Source organism: Corvus kubaryi, unplaced genomic scaffold (assembly GCF_017639235.1).
Source record: "Corvus kubaryi isolate FWS band 111438036 unplaced genomic scaffold, C.kubaryi_AGA036_p1.0 138, whole genome shotgun sequence".
Taxonomy (NCBI): Eukaryota; Metazoa; Chordata; class Aves; order Passeriformes; family Corvidae; genus Corvus; species Corvus kubaryi.
In genome coordinates this window covers 7,223,707-7,247,186 of record NW_024580672.1, presented here as the reverse complement: position 1 = coordinate 7,247,186, position 23,480 = coordinate 7,223,707, and the positions used below count along the sequence as shown (strand labels likewise).

The 23,480-nt window shown below is 43.1% G+C and overlaps 1 long non-coding RNA gene across 1 annotated transcript; it reads left to right on the top strand.

Annotated features, from left to right (window-relative positions):
* The first annotated feature begins 14,231 nt into the window (after positions 1-14,231).
* Positions 14,232-23,260, top strand: LOC121660022. The gene is made up of 5 exons (XR_006014525.1): positions 14,232-15,263; positions 15,989-18,473; positions 19,610-19,737; positions 22,720-22,870; positions 22,984-23,260. It is a non-coding gene; the product is annotated as an uncharacterized LOC121660022 (long non-coding RNA).
* Positions 23,261-23,480: the final 220 nt, after the last annotated feature.

Genomic DNA, 23,480 nt, shown 5'->3' with positions numbered 1-23,480 from the left:
CTAGAAGATGATTCTCTGGTGAGTTTTCAGTCATAATCATCAGAAAGAGCAGTTCAGAGATATCCATTAAGATCCATGTGGATTGGTGATCCTGCCCTAAAACAGGGAGTGCTAGTTAACAGATATATATTAACAAAGTTCTCCTGTTGCTCAATTCTGTACAGTCCTTGGGAAAACCCAGAAGCACGTGGCCGGTAGAGACCAGTGGCACAGATCTGTCAAATGCTGTGTGGGGCATCTTTCTGCCCTGTCAGCAGCACACTGCTAACTTACACTGAGAACCTGTGAACTCCCACTCCCCACTGGGTTCACGTATTTACCTCTCTTCCTCTGAGTACTTTCAGTTCAGTTCCTGGTGAACTGCTTATTCTGTGCCTCTGTGTAAAAGGAAAGAATGAGTAAACTATAAACAGAATTATTAGTAAACCAGGAAAGTTAGTATTTCAGATAAGGAAAGCTCAAGTGGGTTGGAAGACGGCCCAGCTGTGTTATATGAGTGCTAATGTGATCTCAGCAAACAGATTTGATGTAACTTGGAAAGACTGAAGCAATGGTCTCCTGTGAATTTAAGTTGCTTTCTCTACTGGCTCGATTTTTCAGGTTTCTTGTACTGTGTCTCTGCATTTATAATCTCATATTCAGCTAAAAATTAACTGCTGGCTAATGGTATATAACATAGTTGTCTCCCTTCTGCTACAAAATGTGTATTTGCTTTTAAATGTGAACAGGGACATAGACAGGCAGCAAACCCTGAAACCTTGGGAAATTCCCTGTGCTCTTTTGTGACTATTTCTGAAACCTCAGTTATTACCAACATAGTAAAGAAATGGGAATTTTTCAGCTGCTTTATTCTAAGTGACCTTTCTTGGTTTTCCTCAGAAACATTCCAAGTTCTCAGCAGTGTCAAGTGTAGTGTGTTCGACCTTCCTTGTATTCAAATTCTGTAAACAGTCTCTGCTGAAAGCTGGAAATGTCTTCAGATTTCTTTAAAGAAAATTATTAGTGTTTCTACTTTTTGATGCCAAAAAGGACTGTGTAGTTGACCATTTACTATCACAGTTGCTATCTGACATGAAGCTTTTACATTTTCATTGAGGCCAAACTTCAACAGTTTGTCTCTGCAGAACACACACCAAAACCAATTGTACTTTAGCAAGAAAATATCCATGGAATATACACAGATCTCTGAAAATATGCATACTATACTATTAACTAAGGAGAACAAGAGTCTGGTCATAAATGACATCCAAAATCCCGTACCTTTGCATGCAACTTTACATGGGATACATGATCTTTTACCGACTGTGCAAAACACTGCAAAGGGCAGCTTTGATTGTGGAAGAAACCATAAAAAGTAAAAATTCTGAGCCAGTCCCCCATGAAAGTCACTGCACAAAATCTGCTTTAAATAATTCAATGTCGATCATTCTGTAGGACTAGGAGGATAAAACTGAGAATAGTTAAAGACAGTGGATTAAATCCCATAATAGACAAACAAAAAGGGCTAAGTTTATACTAGGGATTAAAAATTATTTTGTTTGCAATGTTAAAACTATTCTGATGACCATCTTTCAGGTGGTCTCTTGCCCTTGTGTGTCAGCCTCAAATATCAACAGAGGGTGGTGACCTTTGAATACGTAACAAACATGTTGCTTTTCTAAGCAAACATGTCCCAGATATGGCCTACTGACAAGTAGCTCAGCACTAGCTTCTTGAAATAGAAGATGAAATTTTTCTGAAGGTCTCTCATAGCAGAACATGCTCAGTCCTTTCTGACTCATGGGGGCAAGGGACTGTGAGATGATTCCCCACACTTGATTTAGTTGCGAGGAATCAAGAACCAGACCAGATGGTGGTGAGGGAAAAGATGCAGGAGTGACATGAAGAGTGTAAGGCTGCAGCTGGTGGGAAGAAGAGAAAACTTCCCCCCCCTCTTCTTTAACCCTGTCTGTCTCTGAAAGGTACCTCAGTGCATCCTGAAAGAGCCTGTGTGTTTTCCACCAGTCTATGGAAAGCATGGTGTGGAGCTTATGTCAAGAAACACACTCAGAGTGTGGTATGGCTTGTTTTAAAGATCGTGGGGGGCAGTCATCCCAAACTAACCATCATCCTGAACTTGTTGGTTTTATCTGGTCTCAGTCAAGGCCAATATACTTTAAACCCATTTGGAAAACAAATCATCTGGATATCAGGACAAGAATTTTGTGTTTCCCTCAGCAATTTCTGTAAAATCTACAAATTTCTGTCCTCCTTGGCTGTGATGAACAAATGCTATCTAATCCACATTTTATCTTTAGTCTTCATTATTGGTTTAAAGTGACTCAGAATTTAAGGTTTTATCCAGTAGTGAGGCTTTCCTCATCCCTCTGTTTAGAGAACTGATGAGGTAGGACATGGCCTTGTCTCCACTACCCCCTTTCTCCATTGCAATTACCAGCTTTAAGCAGTGAATTCTTGTAGGCCTTATGGGGTAAGGGCTGGCCTGGGATACCCTGGAGACTCCTCAGTGTGCATCTCAGTGCTGGTGTCCATGCTTGAACAGCAAGGACTGGAAAGCCCTTCCTGCTGCCTGCATGCAGATGGGCCTGACTGATGATTTCTAAACTTTTAAATTCTTGACTTAACAATCACAGTTTTTCTTTTAGATCCATGTGTCACATTCTAAGCCATTTTTCTTGGCTTTGATATGACTAGTCATTTGACTCTCTCTTTTCTCATTGTCTTTCCTTCGTGTTCTCCCCTGTCACATGATTTTGTAGCCTTATTCTTCTACTTCTGGTAAAATAATAACTTTGGTCTGTCTTAAAAAGCTTAACTGAGTCACACAGAGGAGTTTAAGCATTTATATCCTCATTGAAATCACTTACTTGTTTAGTAGCTATACAGTAATTTGGTGTTCACCTCTGTGAAATTGGCACTTGAACTCCAAAGTGAAGCACAGTAGGTGGAATACACTTTCACTAACTCTTCCCCCTACCTTTATCCTCTCATTGCCCCAAAATTGTGTAAAAATATAAAAAGATTAATTTTGGGGCACCTACCACAAGTTACCATAGTCTGCATGGCAAAATGGGCGTCTGGCAGCAGATGGGTAAAAATGCTGTGGAAATGCTCTGGTGACAACCTTAGGAGATGTACTGACCCATTAATTGCCTAAATACCCTGGGCTGAGTCATCTGGCTTCTTTGTTGTGTTGTATCAGAGAATTGAGACAATACAAATACCTTTCCAAAGCTGGCTGAGGTAGAAGAACAAGCCCTTCTACTTGGCTGAGAGGGCATCAAGCAGGAACATCCTGTGTTTGAGGCTCAATGGCTTTGAAGGGCAGAAATATCACAGTAGGAGGTCAGTGACTGTTCTGATGCCTGTGATAGTATTCCTTGCAAACCCAGGCATTCTCTTTTGGAACTCCTGGCTGTTAATTGAGGTTTAACCGGCATAAAACGCCCTGATCTGATCTCATCTGCAACTCAGTTCCTGGGGGGATAAACAGAACACTCACTGAATGGTTGATTGTCTTGCCAAAGTTGAGAAAGGTTAGCTGGAAGAAGATGTGATAGGATCTGCATACCATGTGGAAGTCCAGAAATCAGTGAGATGTGCTCTTGGGAGCACTTAAAACATGGGTATGGCAGATCTGTCTGGTGAAAAGTTTTGAGACACTTGAAGTTATGGTTCTAGTTGGATCTGACTCTGGTAAGTAAGATCATAAGAAAATGATGATTTTGTGCTGGCATGAGCTAGCCATGTGCTGTGTCACAGATTTTCTGATGTATAATCTGTTCCTTTGTGGGGATTTTGGTGGTTCAGCCTTCTGTTTCTTGGATCATTTACTGTCTGGGGAAGTAGCTTTTCTAAGCAATGTCAGAGCTAGTCATTACTTGGATCTTATTGTGAAAGTAGTGTTCTCCTTGAGTCTCCTACCAAGAATTACCGAGGAATGCTGCAGCAACCCTTGCAGCATGGATCTTGGCTTGGCTAAGCTTCTTCAGCCTCTGTGCAGAGAATAATATGTTGTCGTCTTTGAGCTTCCTTCAGTGTTAGGCAGTATGGAATACAGAGATTGCAGAGTGACAGTACTGGATAAAATCACAGACAGAGTCTTGCTGATGATCAGACATGAGGTATACTTTGCAGCCTGCTCTTGACAGCCCCAAATCATGGGTCTTGTTATGCTGCAGTGTGTGCTGGAGGGGTTGGGTGCATGGAGCAGAGATAAGTACAGGTCTTAGAGAGGTGAAGAGGTGACTGCTCCAGGGGTGGGCTTATCACTGCACTGCATCAGCCTTCAGCATTGTCTCGCCTGTACTGCTTCCATGTGATGCTTTTGTGCAAGACCTCAGGGCACTTGTCATGTGGTTCTGATTCATGGCAGACACATCTTGGTCTAAGAAAGTGGCTTCCAGTCAATTCTCTGTGCCTGGGCTCTGTGGCTATAAATTAGCCCCTAGTGCTCGTCCAGATTTATCTGAGGATGTCAGTACTCCTGAAATGAGAAAATAAAACCTCTCATTTTCTCCCCATTTGCTCTTAATTCTACTAATTTGTTCAAAGAGGTGCAGTTCTCTGCTTGGGCCATCTATGAGGTGATTGGCACTTACTGAACAGTTCAGAGCAGTGCTGATCCTGTATGGAGTATGCCTGGGAGGAATGCTGCTTTTCTGGATCATGCACGCTTCCACTGTGGCTATAGAGACACTGTGATCCTTGGCCTGGACCTCTTGTGTGAGCAGGCTGGACTGATATGGTGGGATCCAAGGAGTAGGGAAGTCAGAGGCAGTGGAGAAAGGAGGCTCCACAAGTATCTTTTGCAGACTTGCTTAGTACAGCACCCATTCATGACAGGACTTGGCAAGACAAGAGCAGATGGGGCCAGGTAATGTGAACAGGGAAAAGTGTCCCCAGAGAGCCAGCTGTCCTGATATATATATTTAGCCAGCTTGCTAAAATCTGCTCTCAGTAGCCATTGCTGGGGCTGTGCCTGCCTTGTGCCTGCACCTCTTAGCGAAAGCTGTAACTGCGATCCAACCAGCAGTACAAGCTCCAGAAGCATGCAGCTGGAGGGATGGGTGCGGCAGGGCAGAAGGCTGCTGGGAACACACAGTGAGAGGTGTGCTCTGGGATCTGTTCCAGAGCTAGTGCAGAAATGACATCTGGGACCCAAGAGTGTCATGAGGTCAGGCTGGGAATTGTCACAAAGGATGTGGCACTGCTCCAGAGGCACAGAAAGCACAAAAGGCAGAGTCTCAGGCCAGAGCAGAGTAGAAGATGGGAGCAGCAGCACTCTGTGTGAGTTGTTTCCAGCTATAAAGCTAGAAAGTAATGAGAAACTTTAATAGGTGGGAAGGACAAGCTCTTTACTAGCCAGGTAGAAGCTTACACTGACTGCCCTTCAATTATCTCCTAGAATTGCTGGGGAGCTGAGGTTATTCTGACTCCCAAGAACCCCATTTTCATGAGGCATTTCTTCTTCCTTCTCTGTTCTCTCCCATAAATCCTTTCCCCTTCTCTTAATAGATAAACTGTTTCTGAGTGCAGGAAAGCACCACCTGCAAAGTTCTTGGGACCTGCTCTTCAGGATTTAGCTGACGACATGAATAAACTCCCAGGAGTATCGGCAAAACACCTTCCCCTCCGTGCTGCTGTCTCTGGCTGTCCTGCAACACAGCCCCACCTTGGGCTCTGCTCTCTGCCAGCCCCCTCTGGAGCACACACAAAGCCACCTGTGTGACACTACGTGTCACTGAGGCCCTCGACCACCACACGGTGCCCTGACAGTACTCACAGGTCTGTCAGCTCCACTGGGCTCCCAAGTGGAGCTCGTGGTATGGGATGAGATCCAGCAGAAGGATAAGATATGAATCTGTCACGCAGTGTGCCAGACACAAAACAAGGGGATGGAGAGGGACTGGGGCAAGTAACTCATAAAGTCACAGTTGAAGAAGAAATCAGAGGGCAAGATCAGGTTGTAGTGACTAGAAACTGGGTGAAAATTTGAAATTAATACCCTTGGACATAAACCTGTGTTTAAAGAAGAGCAGAAGGCACCAGGGAGAAAGAATGGCTTGGTGGAAATACATGCAGGGTAGCCCCATGTTGTATGGGTAGCACGTGTTACCATAAATTCTGGGGGACCACTGCAATCAGGCAGGACTTTTTGGAGATGTTGGGATGTTTCTAGGAAGGATCTACAGCTTGTTTGATCTGCCTGTGGCATTCTCAGTCCGGTAACAGAAGACCACAGCTGGGTTTTGCATATAGCCCAGCCAGAGCCTGAGACTGAAGATTTACAGCAGGAAATCCTAAATGTCATATCAACAAAGACGTTCTTGCTCCAGCTCCAGGCACCTGTGGCATGCTGCTGCTCTTTCAGGAGCACTGGTCCAAGTGTTTGCCCAGCTATCCCATGAGCTGCCTCAGGAAGTGGTCTGCCTGGGAAAATAATGCTGGGGGGAAAAAAGAGAAATGGTCATCTTTGGTTTCTTTTCTAAAGTCAAATCTCTTCCTTATTTCTGTGGTCTGGCATGGTGGGGAAGGTCAGTGTGCCAGAATTAAATAGCTAGCAGGCACTGCTTTAAGGCAGTATTGCTACATAATTTTTGTGTAACAAAACCATAATCAAAACATGAATTTTCCTACAGATGCCAGAATGGCTGTGACGTGGTGGTGGATAACCACACTGCTTTTCTGTTTCTACTAAATCATTATATTAATATTTCTCCTTCACATAGAATGCCTTACAGGCACAAAAGAACTGATTTTATATTTGATAAATTATTGAATGGCAGAGCAAAAAATGCAGAGGAAGACAGAAGTCTAATAAATAGAAAATTTCTATGGAGAACAATCCAAGGTTGGTCCAAGAAAAACTAATACAAGAATCTTGTATTAGTTTTTCTCTAAGTCTTTCTCTAATGATGTCATGTTTAAAATAGAGAACTCTTGAACAATCTTTGCTTGCATAAGAAACTTGTACTGCCTTGAAAATTAAATGTTCTCCATTATGTTCAGGTTTGAGAAAGTTCTGTGTTTATGGAAGCTGCTTCATAAGTAAACACTTCTAGAAGCAAATTTAGTTTTGACAATTACTTTTCTATATTCTGGTAATCTTTGTCTAAACAGATTTATGTTAGTGACTAATAGAGTTGTCAGCTATCCACTCGTTTCCTTTTCCCAAGAGCTTCCTACCCAGCCGTTGGCTGCCTTCAAGCAAACCTGATGCTGGCATAACAGTCTTAAGGACAGAAATTTCTCCAGGCGAGAAAACAGTGCAGTCAAGAACCAATTTTGACTTCCTGTACTGATGACATACCCGGTTTCCCCAGATTAATATCCAAAGGATTGAATGTTTCTGTGGGCATGACTGACAAAATGTTGCACAAGCACAGAGTTAATGGCATGCTGGTCTTATGGAGTCATGGCTTGTACCTGGATTCCTCAGTGTCTAATCTAAGTGGCATCCCCTCTCTAGCCCTTTCTTCACTATAAAATCTGTCTCCTCATCTGTTTTTCTGCAAACTGGAGAACACCTTTTCTGTGCCAGGTATCCTGTTGTCAGGTTTGCTTGAGGTTGGCCAGAGTGTGTAAAGCCATTGGGAAAAGGAGGCAGCAGCATGAAAGGCTGACTTCCACACGCTGTCAGAGTGATCACAGGGAACTTTGGGTTGAATGTGGCTGTTCTACTGCCCTGTGATGGCAGGAAAGGGAGGCAGAGTGGAGCAGAGGGAATGGTTCTGGGGGATTCTCTAGTCCATGCACAGCCTGCCATGGATAGCTTTCCTCCACCAAGGCACACAGTGGCCTTTGTGAGCTGCCTGCCTGTGGCAATGGCTCAGTTGTCCATGCCATAAACTTGAGTAGGTCACTACTGTGGGCTGCAGGAGCAGGTGCCATGCAAATGGCACAAGGTATGCTGTCCTTCTGCTGCTGGGGAGGCCTCCAAGTACTGCAGAGCTCTCATCTGCAGGAGAGCAGGAGCCCGTAAACCTTTGTTGCTATGAAGAAGAGGAAAGCCGGTGCTGGAAGAGTCTGCTGACTTTTCCCTCTATATCTCTCTGGAAATCAAGAATCTGAAGGTCACTTCATGGAATTTCTTCATTCCCTGAAGCCCTTGCCTTGGGAATGCAGCCACAGGATCAGTTCCTTCCAGAGTGCAAGCACAGTCACTCTGAATGTCTGTTCTTCCTTATTTCTTGCTGTTTTCCTTTGAGATTAAAGAGTATGTTGCTAGTATTCGGCTGGATTTAATCTGGGTAAAGTGGAAAAAGCCAAATTGCATCCTTTTATATAACTCTAGCCTAGCCATTGGGACAACTCTGAATCCATAGGAATCTACTGGCTTGTCTTCATACCTGGATCCTATCCTCTGTGTTGCTAAATTTGCATGACATTAGTAAAAATAAAACACTTAGTAGAAGTTTTCTGATGGCAGTAATTGAAAAGGCCATGTGATACATAGAAATTATTTCTTATTCCACAAATCTTTTGAGGGACTTAGTAGTATCTGTTTGCTTCTCTGCCATATGGTCAATAGTTCCTTGACTTGTAAAAGTGCATTTATATGCACAACAGATCCATGGAGAGCTCCATGGACCAGGAACAGCACCTGCCCAGACCACAGGCAGATTCTCTTTGGAGAGGCTGAATAGAAATTGAGGAGAAGTTTCACTGCTTGGTGTCAGAACAATAACTAATGTCTAATGAATTTTCCGGTGGCAAACAGGCAGTTTTACCACTCTTATGTAACATTATTGATGTTGTTGCCAGCTAAGTCAGATGGCATTAAGGGGATCTTTGAAGAAAAATATTTGTGATTCTTTTTCTAATTTGAATGCTATGTTCAGAGCAACTTGCTGAGACAGAATTTTGAAAAGAAAAGTATGCAAGTTCAAGGACCTTGCCAAGTACGGGCACCCTGTTACCTGCAGGAGCATTTCCAGACACTTAACTGGTGTTGGCTGCACAACAGCTTCAGGAAGGTCTAAAGGTGAAGTTCTGGGCTGTGCCTCTCAGGGGTGCAGTATGAAACTTAAGGCTCAGTGAGCTGTGGGCTGTGCAAGCCCGTAATTTCTTTGGGGAGCTGGAGGACACTTGGCTGTAGCTCAGTAAAATTGGGAGTTTATGTAAGTGGTGAATGATTTATGGTTCAGAAGTCAATCTGGGCATTTCATGGTATTGTCTCCTGTGCAAATGGACTTCCCTCCCCTATGGCTATACTCCAGGCAGTTAGCACCAAGGGAATCCTCACTGAGGCCAAACTGGAGGTTTTTTTCCATTTTGATGAGGGGAGATAAAAAATTCTTTTCTAGAGGCTTTCGAATGTTTCCTGAAAACTAGTAAAATGTAATACATCCTATTCAAACAATGATCCTTCTTTAAAAAGGTTTTATTTTTAATTAAAATTAGTCAGGGTAGACTTGATCTACTTCCACTTCCAGGGAACCTATTGGAGCTGTTCCCATTGAGTTCAGTGTATGCAAGATCAGACTTGCCTGGCTGGCTGTTTCAGAGTACAGAGCACTTTTGTTTTGGATGAGACTTCCTTGTCAGGTGATTTTATTTGAGATAAAACCTGTACTTTCCAGTCATGTTTTCATTTGAATCTACTAATTTGCTATGGCAAAGTTCCTAAGTAACCTCTGCTGGCTGACAGACCTCCTGACTTTTGACCAAATGTTCTAATAGTTTTCCTGTTAGCAATAACCAGACTCAGTTTTGGATGGGACTAACTTTGTAACAAGGATTATGTTTTGGCTTTTTGCTGTTTGCTTGGTTTGATTTTTTTCCCTCCTCAGAGACTGTTCTTAATTCTTAAGAGAGTTCTCTCTTATGAGAAAAAATAGTAGCACAGAAGATGAATTGGCACATTAATCAACAAAAAATTTTGGCTTTAATATACTACCAGAAGTTGTTCATGAGTCCCTGATGTAGGAAAACATCTCTACATTGTGGAAGTCCAAGCTCCAGTGACTGCTTGTTGCTACTTTTATAGGGATCACTGCATTTGATCTGCTGAGAGCTGTTGTTGAGAACTAGAATGTTCTCATCGGTGGCCAGAGGAAAAATTTATATTTAGATTCTGATGATTTAGATAGGTGCCAGCACACAGGTCTAAGCAATGTGAGCAGCAAGTTTTCTTATGCATCAGTGTGGATGTATTGAATTCAGCCCTTCTCCCACTTAACCAGCTGAGAACCTAGATTCTTTTGAATCTTGAAAACTTTGAATTGGTTTTGGGCTTAGTTCTGCTCTTGATTGCTGGAAAAATCTTAGTTATTTCACTGAGAGCTCAAACTACATATCAGATTAAAGTTTACATAGAAAGAATTACTTCCGTAGTTGCCAAATTTGATGATTTTTTCAGTGATCTCTGGATAGTTTTGTTCTTCTACATTCTGTGTACAGGTGTTGGTCCCTGCCCCATTGGCAGCCACAGTCCCTCTGGGTGTGTGAGGTGAGAAACTGTGCTTTCAGGCATAGAGCTTCAGTCTGTGACCTTGGGGAGGTGTTGATACCCTAGTTTCTGGTGGGACCCAGAGGGCAAGGACAGCCAGAGGGACTCGGAAATGGCATCAGTGCTGTTGGCAGCTGCTTCCTGAGCCACTGAGCCAGAGCTATCTGGGTGTGGCAGTGCCAGGCTGGTGCCTGCACCTTCGTGCCATGCCGGGGGCTCTGGTGGCATCTCCAGGTGCACGGTGTTCTGGGGCAGGAGGCTGGGACACCCTGCAAGAACATGATATGAGAAGTCTTGCTTGGCATGTGGTGGGAGGAAGTAAAGCAACTGCTCCCTGATTTTGAATATCCTCATGCAAGGTCAGTAAAAAAAACCCCAACCAAACAAAAAAAACCCAAACAAAATCAAACCAAAATAATAACTTCCCGTATCATCGAGATGACACCTTCTCCCAGCGTTAATGTTTGTATTTGCAGCTGACTTTAAGAGAGCCCGGGCTAGGGAGGAAGGGGTTGCAGCACGTGCATAGTTTTATAATGGCCAGAAAAGGATCTGCCCACTACTGCAATAAAACTTTTGCTTAGGATGAGACTCTAGAGTGGAGAAAACAGACAGAGGAAGCAAATGACAAATAAGCAGCCAGACAAAACCAAACCACTTCCATGTAAACACTCCCGGAAACTGCAGGCACTAAGCCATGCCATTTCAGAGGAAGAGGCAGATCACAAGATTTTCGTACACTGATTCCATGTGAGACATGTTCTTTTTCCTTTTTGGTCAGATGAAGTGGAAGTGGGCGGAAGAGCCTTTACCACCAGCACTGTGGAACAGAGACAATTTTAAGACCTTGTTCCAGGAGAGGAAGTGAGAAGTGGTGGAGTAGGAAGATGGAGGGACTTAGCTAGCTCTGGTTAGACTGACCAGATGTTTGTTTTTTTAAGGGACAGAGGCAGAAGATTGTTCTTGCATCTTTTAAGGAAGAGGAAGATGAGTTGGGTCAGATGAGCAGTAGTGGAGCTTGGGCTGAGATCCGTATCTTCCCCTGTCATGAAATAATGATGAAAGCAGAACAAACATGTCTGGTGCTGCTGCTTCATGGGTGAACACTCACTGTTGGAAAATGAGAACACAGAGCATCCTGGAGCTGTTCATCAGAATGGCAGAGAGGTCTACATACTCTGGAAGTGTCCCAGTCAAGCGGTATTGCTGATTCCCCTTCCTGCAGTGGCATATCCATTTCTACAGAATCTCTGTTAGCTACAGACACACAAACATGACACAACCAGGCATCTTTTGCTGTTCACTCAACTCATATTCTCCCCATCTCTGATCCCAGCATGTTTTCTCTGTCCATGTTTCAGTTGATGCCATAAACTTCAGCTGCTTCACAGACATATCCTGGATATGTCTTTATTTCTTCTCACTGGCATTAGCCTTGTTGTTCCTACTTAGTAAAGCAGTATTAAGAGGTCTGCATTAAGAATGCAGGAAAAAAACCAGTTATGACCTGTGGAAACAGCCTATTTTTTCTTCCCCAGTAAACTCACTCTGGACAATAGTACTGGGAATAAGCTCTTTTTGTGAAGTGTTTTCAGGTAGATGCATTGTGGTGTATGTAAATTTCCAGACGCAGAGGGTCACTGCCTTTCCCTGAGGGAAGAGAGCAAAGAGACACCCTAGGTTTGCCACAGTGGAAAAGCAAGTATCTAGAAATTCTTCACAAAGGTGCTTGAAATGTGGGCTATTTCCCTTGGTAAGGGTGGATGCCATGTCAGGAATCAAATGCTGGAAGCAATGTGTCCTGAAAGGCATTGTTTCTGATCCCTTCTGCTAATTAGGACAGAAGAGCTGTGGGTTTGGAAGAAAATACACTTCTACTAAGCCTGCAGGTTTTCTATCCCTGTCACTGTCCTAGAATGTACCTGTGACAGAGGAGAGAACATGAAGAACCTCAAGGAAAGATGGATAAAATCCCTCTGCTTCTGGGGTCAGTCTTGCATGATCAGTGGAAAGTTTCTGTGCGGAACAGGATCCTTGGCAAGAATGCACCTCTGCCAGGTGAGAAGCAGATGCCCTCAAGACCAGGCAAAGCATCCAATGTTTTTCTTCCTGTTTGCTGCAGAATTATATTAGCAGGCTATGGGAACAAAGCTGGGAACTGTCTCTTTGCCTGTCATCCTGGAGTGCACATGGTGGTTTCCAAGCTAGAAAAGGATGGGCAAATATCAGACTGGAGGGGCTGAGGAGCTCAAGGTGCCCAGGTACAAGCTATTTCTCTTGCCAGAACAGTTCTTTGGCTCAGTCCCTCTGTGCTCTCAGGTTGCACCTGAGAAAGAAGGTGGCTGGCAGTGGCTTGCACAAAATATTCTGGCAGTGGCAACCTGTTCCGTGCTGGTGTCCTCCCCAGGCATGCAAACACTTCACTGAGGGAGTGCAGCATGCCTGAACAGTAGCTATTCTTGCTAATTCCACTGCTTTCAAGGAGCACCACAGTGACAGTCTGTGCATTGCACACCCAGTTTGTGTGCATGCAACAAAACCATTTTTTTTTCACAATAGCAGCAGATCCACTCTTCTTTTGGAAATAGGCTGACCAAAAATGTTGAGATATTCTGGTGTATTTCTGTCCTCAACACTAGAGATGCTAGAGGCCATGACAGAAATTAAAGTACAACCCAAAAAAAGAGATTTAAGAAGTTTAAGAATTGGAGGTGATAGATGGGAAGAAAGGTATGTGGCCATTTATGCAGTTTGGCTATTATTTTTTGACATTTTCATTTAACAGTGAAGGAGGAAAACCAAATTTTTGCAGATGTAGCTTATGTGGAGTCACTGTCACATTGTTTGTCATGCAAAAGTTTTATCTTGCACTTGAAGTGGTATGGCTGCAGCTGTTGAAACAGTCTAGCTTTCTGAAAAACAGTAAAATATCTATGTTGTTTTATTTTTTTAACTTGAAAATGGCAAAACTGATTATTTACATTTATCCAGTTAATAAATGGAAAAGCCAAGTACACCTTTCTATTTAAATTTAGGTCCTGGAATTATTTCAGATCAACATGTCATTAAGTGTCAGCTGTACGTATTATAGTTCCTTTTCCTTTCTTCTTGCCTATTAGGTAACAGGAAGTGCTTTTACTGTGATGTACCATAATGCAACACATCATGGCCCTTGGTTTGGGCTTTTTCCTACACATATCAAAACCCGACTCTTCTTCAGTTCTCTATTTTGATTCTTTCCACAGATGGATGGAACTGAAAGTTTCTGTGACAGGCAGCCTTCCAGACCAGCTGTCTGGAAGGTCTGGTCTGAGTCCTGTGGTAAGGAGACATCATCCTGTTGCAATTCCAGTATAACTTACACTGGTTGAAATTAAAAAATAATTCTATAGAAATGAATGAGTTACGTCAACCACCTAAATGTAAGGAAAACTCAATCTACTAATTTCCAAGGGATTCTTCTAATAGGCCTAGACCAGTTGTCAACAAGGAAGCTACAAGATTGTAGCTACATAACCAAAATTGGCTGTGTTTAGGTGTGTTACCTACAGCAATGGCATGGGAAACACCTTATATTGACACTGGTCAGGCCAAGGCAGAAAAATGTCAAACAAATATACAGGCAGCCATAAGACCTGCTGTTTTGTGCTTCAGTAGTGCCCCTTATCTTCTGCCTTTTATTTACAGTTAAGTTTTTTAAAAACAGAAATAATTTCCCTATGGTTTTCTTCCCATACAGTCTCCGTATTACTATGTCTATCTTCTTCTCAGCTTGGTTTCTTGCCAGGTCCTTTCCTGCTCCATCTCAGGTGCCTGTGTGCATCCCATATGCAATCAGCTGTGATTGCTGGTTGGGTTCCTACCATGTATATACAGTTCTTCCTATTTATTTGGGCTGTCTCCCTACAGTCTATCCTGTATCTGCCCTATGATAATGCAATTTTGAATACCCACAGAGAAACCTGCTGTCTGTCTGCCTGGCTGTCACCAGTGCTGTTAATCCCCTGGGGAGGCAGGAAGGCATTAGGTTGGTGTTGTGGTACCAGTGAAGGTATTCTTATCTGTGATGCACCATTGTCTTTGTTGCTTTCATTCTGGAGGTGCCAGTAGCTTTTTGTTATCTGGCACAACCAAAAGTAACAGATGCACAGATGGAAAAAGAAAATCAGATTTTTAGAAGAAGAAAGTAAATTTTGACATCTGTTGCTTATATTCTGAACATCTGTACCACTGTGGCCACTAAAATGATGTCATATTTGTTCCTTTATATGCAATATCTAGATGTCTGCAATAACAGTGCATTTGCAAGTAGTGCTTGGTGTATTTTAATATGGATATTCAAATGCTGCTACAAATGTAGAGCTTTGGCAACTTAGTGGGAGTGCAGAGAGGCTGCTGAGATGAACTTCTGTCAGACACCACCATATCTCAAACTGCAACAAACCTGAGAGGCCTCAGAATGACTTTTTAGATGCTGGTTGTGTTCAGTGCTTGCCTGGTTTGCTGAGCTGAGCTGTGTTTTGGCATATGGTAAACATTGTGACTGATGTCCCAGATCCTGGAGCGGTTTCAGCTAAGTGACCGCTGGCAGCCCTCTAGCATTGTGTTCTTCCAAACATTTATCTGTTGCTGTGGCACATGCTGTTTACTTTATTTGCATTCAAGTGGGCTTTCTCTTAAACATTTTCCATATTTCTTTTTCTTTTTCTTATTGCTGCATCAAGAATGCAGCAAGTTTGACTGCTTGTGAAGGAAAAGGTGCCAAAGGAGCCAGTGCACAGCTTGGGTCACAGAGCTTCCCTCCAAGGTGGTAAGTCATGTAGATCCAAATGGATGATTAGATCCCTGCCTAGGCTTGAGCTCCAAAAATTGTTTAGAATCCAAAGCTGTACTGGTAATAAACTGGTTCACCATTGTCATCTGGTGGTCTTCTTCAGGGTAGTGATGGATACAGTGAACAAAATAATTACACCTGTAGGATCTTAGTTGTGTGATATATACACCCATGACATCAACAACCCCTGGTGTGAAAGGAAACCCATCAGTAATGAATGGCACTCAGGACACATGGATATGTGAGATTCAGAGCACATAATGCCTGTTTCTTTCTTTCTTCTTCAGTGTTTTGTTCATCTAGATTATTGCATGTGTTCTCATAACCCATTATATACTTACATATAAAGTTATGCCTTTGAATTAGGGACAGAAGCACCTATTTGCCTTGCTTGCTTTAATGCATTTAGTATAATTGATAGACAATTATCTAATTTAATTTCAGATCTTATTTTAGCAATAAGGTATTTTAAAAAGAGTGTCCTCTGGCACTGAGCAGTGTTCTCAATGAAGGTCCTATCTACACACATCCTAAAACCTTCTCTGAATGAGTACCTGAATTTGTGAATTTAGGGCAGGGGTTGTTTCCTAGGAGGTTGAAATTTGCTACTGATATTCAAGAGAAAGCTTTAATTTTGAATTTAAAGATATTTGTATTTATTTCATTTGTTCTTCTGTCTCATTCTCTGTTACTGTCTACAGCTCCCGTTGGTGTGCTGCTGCTGCAAAGCAATGATGTGTGGTAGAGCACGGTGTGTTGGCTGCCTGTGGGGGCAGCAGCTGAGGTAGGGCGCACCAAGAGCTGTATCTTAAAAGTCAGCACCTTCTTTGGCTGCCTGCAATGTCCCAACAGCGGGGAAGGAGTTGATTAATTATAATAATTCAGAAAGCCATCACAATGATTCAGAAAGAACCACAGTCACAAAGATCATAAGAGGTATGTTGAAATTAAACTTTAAAGAGTAATTCCAGGAAAGAGCTAATTTTTGACAGGCCACAATTCCTGGTACTGGTCTGGCTGTATCTTGTAACTAAATAGAGAAAAGATGGGTAAAGCAGCAAAACTGTGATGGCAAAGGTCAGGGGTTAAAAATCTCTGGATAGCATAAAATGTTAAAGTATTTTTCTTGTAATTTTGAACTGATAACTCCTAACATTTCCAGTGATTTAATGATCCCATAGAAAGTTAAGAAATGTATTTAAGACCTGACACGGTAATAGAAAATCATCCATTTAAAGAAAAAAACTGCATATTTGTGGCCTTGTTACAGTAAGGATGAGGCAGGAAAGAGAGAATTCCTCAGCAGACCCTTAGCATGACAGCAGAATAAAGGAAACAGATACACAGAGTTCTTTCAGATTATTTCTCTAAACTAGGTGAGTACAGACTTCATCCTCATGAAAGCAACATTTCCTCTGGAAATGAAATCCAAAGCATTGAATATCCAATATTTTTGTACAGAGCCCAGCTCCGTGGGACTTCTCACAAAGGATATGTGAAAAAAGAGCCAGAATAAGACAAGGTCTGGTTGTGACAGCAGACTTGGTCCTGCGTAAAATACCTTCACACTTGCAAAGCATGCCTGGTTATGAGCCAAGAAAACTCATTTCAGATGCTATATTTTTGCCAAGTATTTGTGGAACTAAAGCACCAACTGCATAATTTCTGCTTCTTTTGCTGAAGTGGCAGTGAATACAGGAGATTTAGCAGACTTAGACTGAAATAATTGAGCATAAGATTTTCAAAAAGAATCCTGGATTAGACATTGTATATCCCTAAGCATACCTACTGCCTTGTGAGGGAAAGTCAGAAGTCCCTACTTGTTGAATTCTGGATTGCAATGTACACAGGAATGTATACATCTAAAAGTACACTCTTTGGAGACTAGTTAGTAAGTTCCAGAGTTAGATAACCATAAGGAAATTCAAGAGTAGCTGAATTAGCAAGCTTAATCATGCTAATATCATCATGCAAAAAAGGAGAAAAGCAATGTTCCTTTCATTTTTGTGTGCTTGTCATTGTGAACAAGACATGCCTCTCAAAGAAAGGCTGGACAAACTGGTGCTGTGTAACCCAAAGGTGCAAGAAAAAAAAAAAATAGGAGAGCCAAAATGCATGACAATGATGTTCAAATATGCAAAAGGCTGCTGTTAAAAGGGTGGGAACAATCTCTTCTCCATGTTGTACTGAGTATGGCAGGGCTGGAAATACACTAAGTGTTCATTTTGATATGAAGAGTAGAGGTTGTGAAATATCAATATGGGGAGTTTTGGAGTCTCCATCTCTGAGATAAGACAAAAACATTTAGTTAACCCTTCCTCAGTGCAAAGGACTGGCAGGGCAAAGGACTGGCATAAACAACCTTATGAATATGAGAAAGTACCAGTAGCTTTTGGAGCTTTTGTTCATCTGTTTTGAGGTGGTTGGAATTTCCAGCCCTTTCTTATCTAAATAGGAACTCTCTCTGGAGTCCATTGTTCAACAGGAAAAATTCCTGGGTTTCACCTTAGCTGGAAGACTTAATTTCCTGTTTGATATTATAAAAAGAACTGTGTTTTCAAAGAAGAAAGTCCCAGACACGTTATTAGGAAAAAAGAACAATACAAAAGAAAAATCCCAAAGGACAGTGTAGTGCAACCAAGTAAAAAGCTTTACAGTGTAAAGCTTCATGTCTTCACAGCATGTTTTTTATTTTTGCTAATTCCTGCAACCTAACCCAAATTAGTTCCACAGAAAAACTTAGGTAACCTAATGTCTCAGTAGATGCCAGTGTCAACAAGTTCTCAGTGCTGAGCCCCTGTGCATCTGTTGGGTTCACAAATGATGATCCTTGGCTGCCTTTCCCATGACATTTGGCCCACCAGATGACTAACATGGCTAACTTAGGACACCCTGGAACAGAGAGAATCCATCTCAAACTTACTTGGCAATGAACACATAGTGGACCAGGCTCAATGAGAGTGATGAGGAAAGAGATGTCCTCAAATAGCCCAGACTTACATTCTGGAAGGTGAGGGACTTACCTGCAATTTTCTGCTCCAGAGCAGAGAAGGGTAACCCAGCCAAGTTCTGCTACAGCTCGTGTCACTGTTGACATCTCCAGCACCAATTAGTGTGAGGTTAGAGCAGAAGAAGGAAGAAGAACTCGCACTTCTGTGTTTGATAGTGTGTCAAGACACCAAAAAGGTAGGCATCATTGCATTTTAAGTAATGCTTTTATCTCCATGAGTGCTTGTAGTGTGCTTTTATCTCCAAGAGGGCCTAGCATTTTTAGGTCTTAAAAGTCTGCTTTGCTTTTTGACTCTGTCATGCATGGCCCTGTGGACTTATTTGTACTAAAGTTTTCTGTAAGTCTGACCAGATTTGTTAAGTAGTGAAAGCAAACTGATGATTTATTAGATCCTCAGGTGGAATGCTGCCTAGAAAAGAAAAAATCTCCTTGCTTTCTAGTGATAATAGCTTGTCTCTTCAATCCTAAGAGCTAACTTGAAACCAAGTAGAGCAGGATTGCACTTGAAATCCTATTTTGAACTACTTACAGATTCTGACACTTGCTTTGCTAAAATTTTCTGGAGCTGGTTGCTGTCCAAACATAATGTATTGATTTTATTCGAATTAGTGACATTTGGAAGAACCATTTCCTGCATTTAAGGAAGAAAATCAATACATTACTATCTTCCTTTGAAATATATCCACAGCTGAGAGAAAAAAGTAGGAGAACCGTATTTCTTTTTGAGAAATGTCTTCACATGTCCTGTTGATGGTTGGTTTCTAGTTGGATGAGTTAGGGGATGTTGAAAACAGCATTTCCTGGAAGATCTGTGCACTTTTATTGTGATTATGTAGGAATGTCTTCGGGTGAGGGAAGATGGAGCTGGTCTCAGACTGTTGACTTACGCATAACAGATCTTTTGTTTCCAGCCCCCATACTCCAGCTCATTAGTTTACTCATCTGTTCTCACTTACAAATAAGAAGAGACCTTAAAAAGTTGCACTGACAGCAGGTTAATAGCCTTACAGTTGTAAAGGCAAGCAGTGATAAGAGGACATATAATCCCATGAGTTTTCTAGGCATGTTGCTGCTCCCTACAGTGTGTATTCCCTGGGTCACCTGATAAAGGTAACTGAACTGCAGTCATTGGCCCCAGGGACCTTGCAGTGGGGCCACAGCTCAGGAACCCTTGGAAGCACTTTTCAGTGCAACTGTTCATCAAACTGCTTGCCCTGGGCTCCCTAAAGTCTGCCTGTGAGTACCTGTCCGTGTAACCTGTTATTATGGTTTGGGTGCCATTGAGTAACGTTGCTCATTGCTTTCCTTACAGCATCTTTATGGACTGCTCTCTACTCTGTGGGTTCCTTATACCAGTGTGTCTGACGTCAGAGTGCTGTCAGTGTTTTGAGTGCTGCAGGGAGATCTGAATAAAGCTCCTACAAGAAGGTGCTTTCTCAGGTAAGGCATCTCAGTAAAGGAGCTGGGTACCTTGCACAAGTCTTTGCTGACTTGCTGCTTCCCAAAGATGCATAAATAGACCAAACAAAAAAAGTACAACACATGGAGTACTTTGCAACCTGTGTCTGATGTCTCCTGGTACAGGATTATACATTTTCAAGCACTCATAGCTGTTCCAGTTTTTCTGATGGAAGCAACAGCCATAGATTCTGTAAGATTAAAAAAACTCTTGGCAACAAATTTCCTGAGGTGGTTGTTCCAAACATTTCTGTAGCTAGAACAGAAGTCAAGACTGCATTTAATGTATAGTTATTTAAAATGATAGGCTAACTTATGAGCCTGGAAAAGAAAGAAGACAAGACCGTTTACAATAGCATGTTGCAGTAATTAAGGTTATTATTCATAAGCCAATTCCTCCAGAAAGCCTCTAAACTGTTACCACCCACTCTTTCTCCTCCCTCAGCTTTACCAGTTGCTTTTCCACTTGATTATGGTGATGCAAAGACTACCCTTCAGAGGGCCAAACTTTAGGACAGCCATCCTGTCTTTCCTAGGCTTTCAGAGGCACTGCTAAACTAACATTGCCTTTGATTGCATTTCAGCAGCTATGTAAGTAAGAATTAAAGTGAACATCTAAGTCTCAAGGGATTTGATTTATTTGTGAATATTTTTAAGGCAATGCACATTCATGTTGGCACAGGTATTGCAGCACGTACTTCAGTCACAGTGCCAAGTCCAGATTTCAGAGAGCTCAGTTTGCAGCCTGGATGTGTATGACACCATTTTTCCATGTGGTACTAAATTTAAAACTAGTGATGCCAAGTGATCTGCTGTGCTACAGTGGAGTTCGGCGTTGCAGCGTGGGACTTCCTTGAGCCACCTGATCCTAGGGCTGGTTGAAGGGAGTCAGGCTGTGCTCATTCCCAAACCCGAGGAGCGTCACAAAAGCTGCCACAGAGTTTTTATGTCATCCTAGGTGTCATTTTAACTCTTGTGGGACATGACTTGAGGGATCCCATGCAAATTCAGAGCTGGCACTGTCTCAGCACAATGACAGGCTCAGCTCTGCCAGAGAAAGGCTTCCTGCCCATGACAAGCCCGTCTGCGGCTTGCTTCGTGTTCGAGCTCGTTTCCCGTGGGAGCAACTCATCCCCGAGATCCTGACAGCCGGAGGGCTGGGAAGGAGCCGGGGGAGGCGGCGGGGGAGGGAGCTCTGGCAGGCGCGCTGTCCTCGCTGAGCCAGCCCGGGGCTCGCCGGGGGACGGCAGGAGGGGACACGCGTGGGACTGCGCGGACACGGGCTGCCACCTGCCCGCGGGGACCGGCAAGGACAGCCGGCAGCGCCTCGGCCCCGCGAGCGGCCGGGCAGCCCCTGCCTGCCACCCCCAGCCCCAACAACAGTGCCCACTGCCCGGCGTGGTTGTTTAAAGTTTTAACAAGTTTAAAGGAATTTAAGTCTTGAAGAGATGTGATTGGGAGGTTTAAAAATACTGAATTTAGTGATCACTGTTCATTCTTGGATAAATGAGGGGACACTGGTATGAAGTTAGTTGCCCCCCTGCCCCCTCAAAGTACAGGAATAGGTGTTGCCTCATATGTTAGAGACAGACCTTGAACTTCAAGACCCTTTGAGATAGCCCAGATCACAGCCATCCTTCCCATGAGCTGCAGTGACAGCCGTGGTCCCCACCCGGCAGAGCCAGGTGCCAGGGCACAGCCAGCCCCAGCAGGGATGGAGAGTGGCATGCCAGGGGCCTCACTGTGCTTCACAGTGATTTGAGGAGTATCATAAAACGTTCCCAGAGATAAGTCTGGAGAGGCATCTTCATGTAGTTTTAAGGAAGGACTAGGAAAAGACCAAGAAACATAAATTTTCAGGTATTGATAATCTGGAGAATGTATCAATCCCATTACTGACTGTAGGATAAACATGCAGGAAATGAAACTGGGTACTTCTGTATCATCAGTTTCTTGTTCATATCCCAATGACACATATACAGGCAGATCTATCCTGTCCTACAGAGAGCCAGTCATATGGACATCACTGTGGGAAGATGTATGGGAGGCAGGGTCAGTGACCTCTGTGTCCTGCTTGCCCCTGAGGTGTGGGATGCTCAGTGCTGTCTCTCCAAGGTCTGTGCCTTTGGCTTCCTCCTGCCATTGTTTCTCGTCACTTACTCCTCTCCTGTATTTGTTCAGGACCTATTTTTCCAGCATCCCTTTGGTCACAGGCATTTTTTGCTGATTCCCTACTAGGCTGAAAATAAATTGCACTTTGTCACAGTTGCTGGTATATTGGGGGAGTGAGAGACCACTGTGTAAAGTGATGGGAAAGGGCTCTCTAGCACTCCAAAAGCTTTAAAAATCTTACTTTCTGTTTGGAAGGGAATTTCAACTAAAACCACTGAAAAGCTGTTCAGAAAACACTGACTGTACATTGTTTTGTGATTGTTCCCACATCCCTCGTAATTCTCAACCGCAGCTCTGCACTAGAGGCTAGATACACTTGGTGGGTATTTTTGCTCTTGCTAGCAGTGGGATAGCAGGAATGCAAGCTTCCTTTTGAAGTCCAGAATCAAAGTACTGACAAACAGTAAGAGAGTGATGTGAGTTTTGGGGTTGTATCTTCCCTTAAAACAAGAAAACCGTGTATCTCCAAGGCTTTTCCCAATACTCTTTAATTATTCTCACGAATTTGTTGGTATTGTTTTCCTTTTCTCTCCTCCATACAGGAAATAAGCCTGAGCTCTCTCACACTTTAATATGCTTGTCATGCTACCTGTGCAGAAACATTTCAGACTCTTTGTACTGAGCACTTCATTTCTCAGCCACATCTTTTCAAGAACTGGCAGCCTGCAGAATAACTTTGAAAATAATTTATTTCATATTGCAACAGTCCTGTATACTGGAGCTGTCTTTAACTATTCCTGTGTTCTTCTGGTACCACACTGTAATACTGATTTTGTTTCTGTCATCTCACAGGTGTTTGGTTTGCTTGCAGAGCAGCTGGAACTGCACTACATTTTCCAGCATGGATGAGAAACTGGTGTGGGTGTGCACAGCAAAACAGCCTTTGGAATTTCTGAACAAACATCTCACACATGTGGGCACTTTCAATTTGCAGGGAACTTAAGTAAGATCATCCCTCTGGCCTTTTATTTCTATGTTCCTGTTCTTCTGTAGTAGATATTATAAAATAATTGTTTTGGTTTTAATATTTGCATAACAAACTGAATTGTTTTGCAGCGTTTTGGCTTCCTGAAGAGCGAACTTTTCCTTTATAATCAGCTTTTCAAAACGTGACAAGTCATTCCCTGTGCAAGTTTCTGTTTCAGTTTTCACTTCCGTCGCGTTCCACTGAGGGAAGCTGTAAGGAGTTCTTTCAAAAATGGATGGTCAGGAACGAAATGAGGCCAAACGAGACAAACATTGTATCTGAGAACCGTTTATTGGTAATGAAAAACTAAAAATAAAAAGGAGTTACCCTACTAAAGACGGCTGGAAAGGACAGAAGAGAAGGAAGGAGAACGGAAAAGGAATAGGGGGCGGGGAGAGAGAGCGGGAGAGAGGGGAGACAGAGGGGAGAAGAGGGCGTTCCCAGCGGAGGCCGGGGAGCGCCGTCGGTGTCCGTACGGCGGGGCTGGGCTGTGCTGTGCACGCTGCCTGCCGGGGAATGCTGCCGGGGAATGCTGCCGGGGGATGCTGCCGGGGGATGCTGCCGGGGAATGCTGCCGGGGGATGCT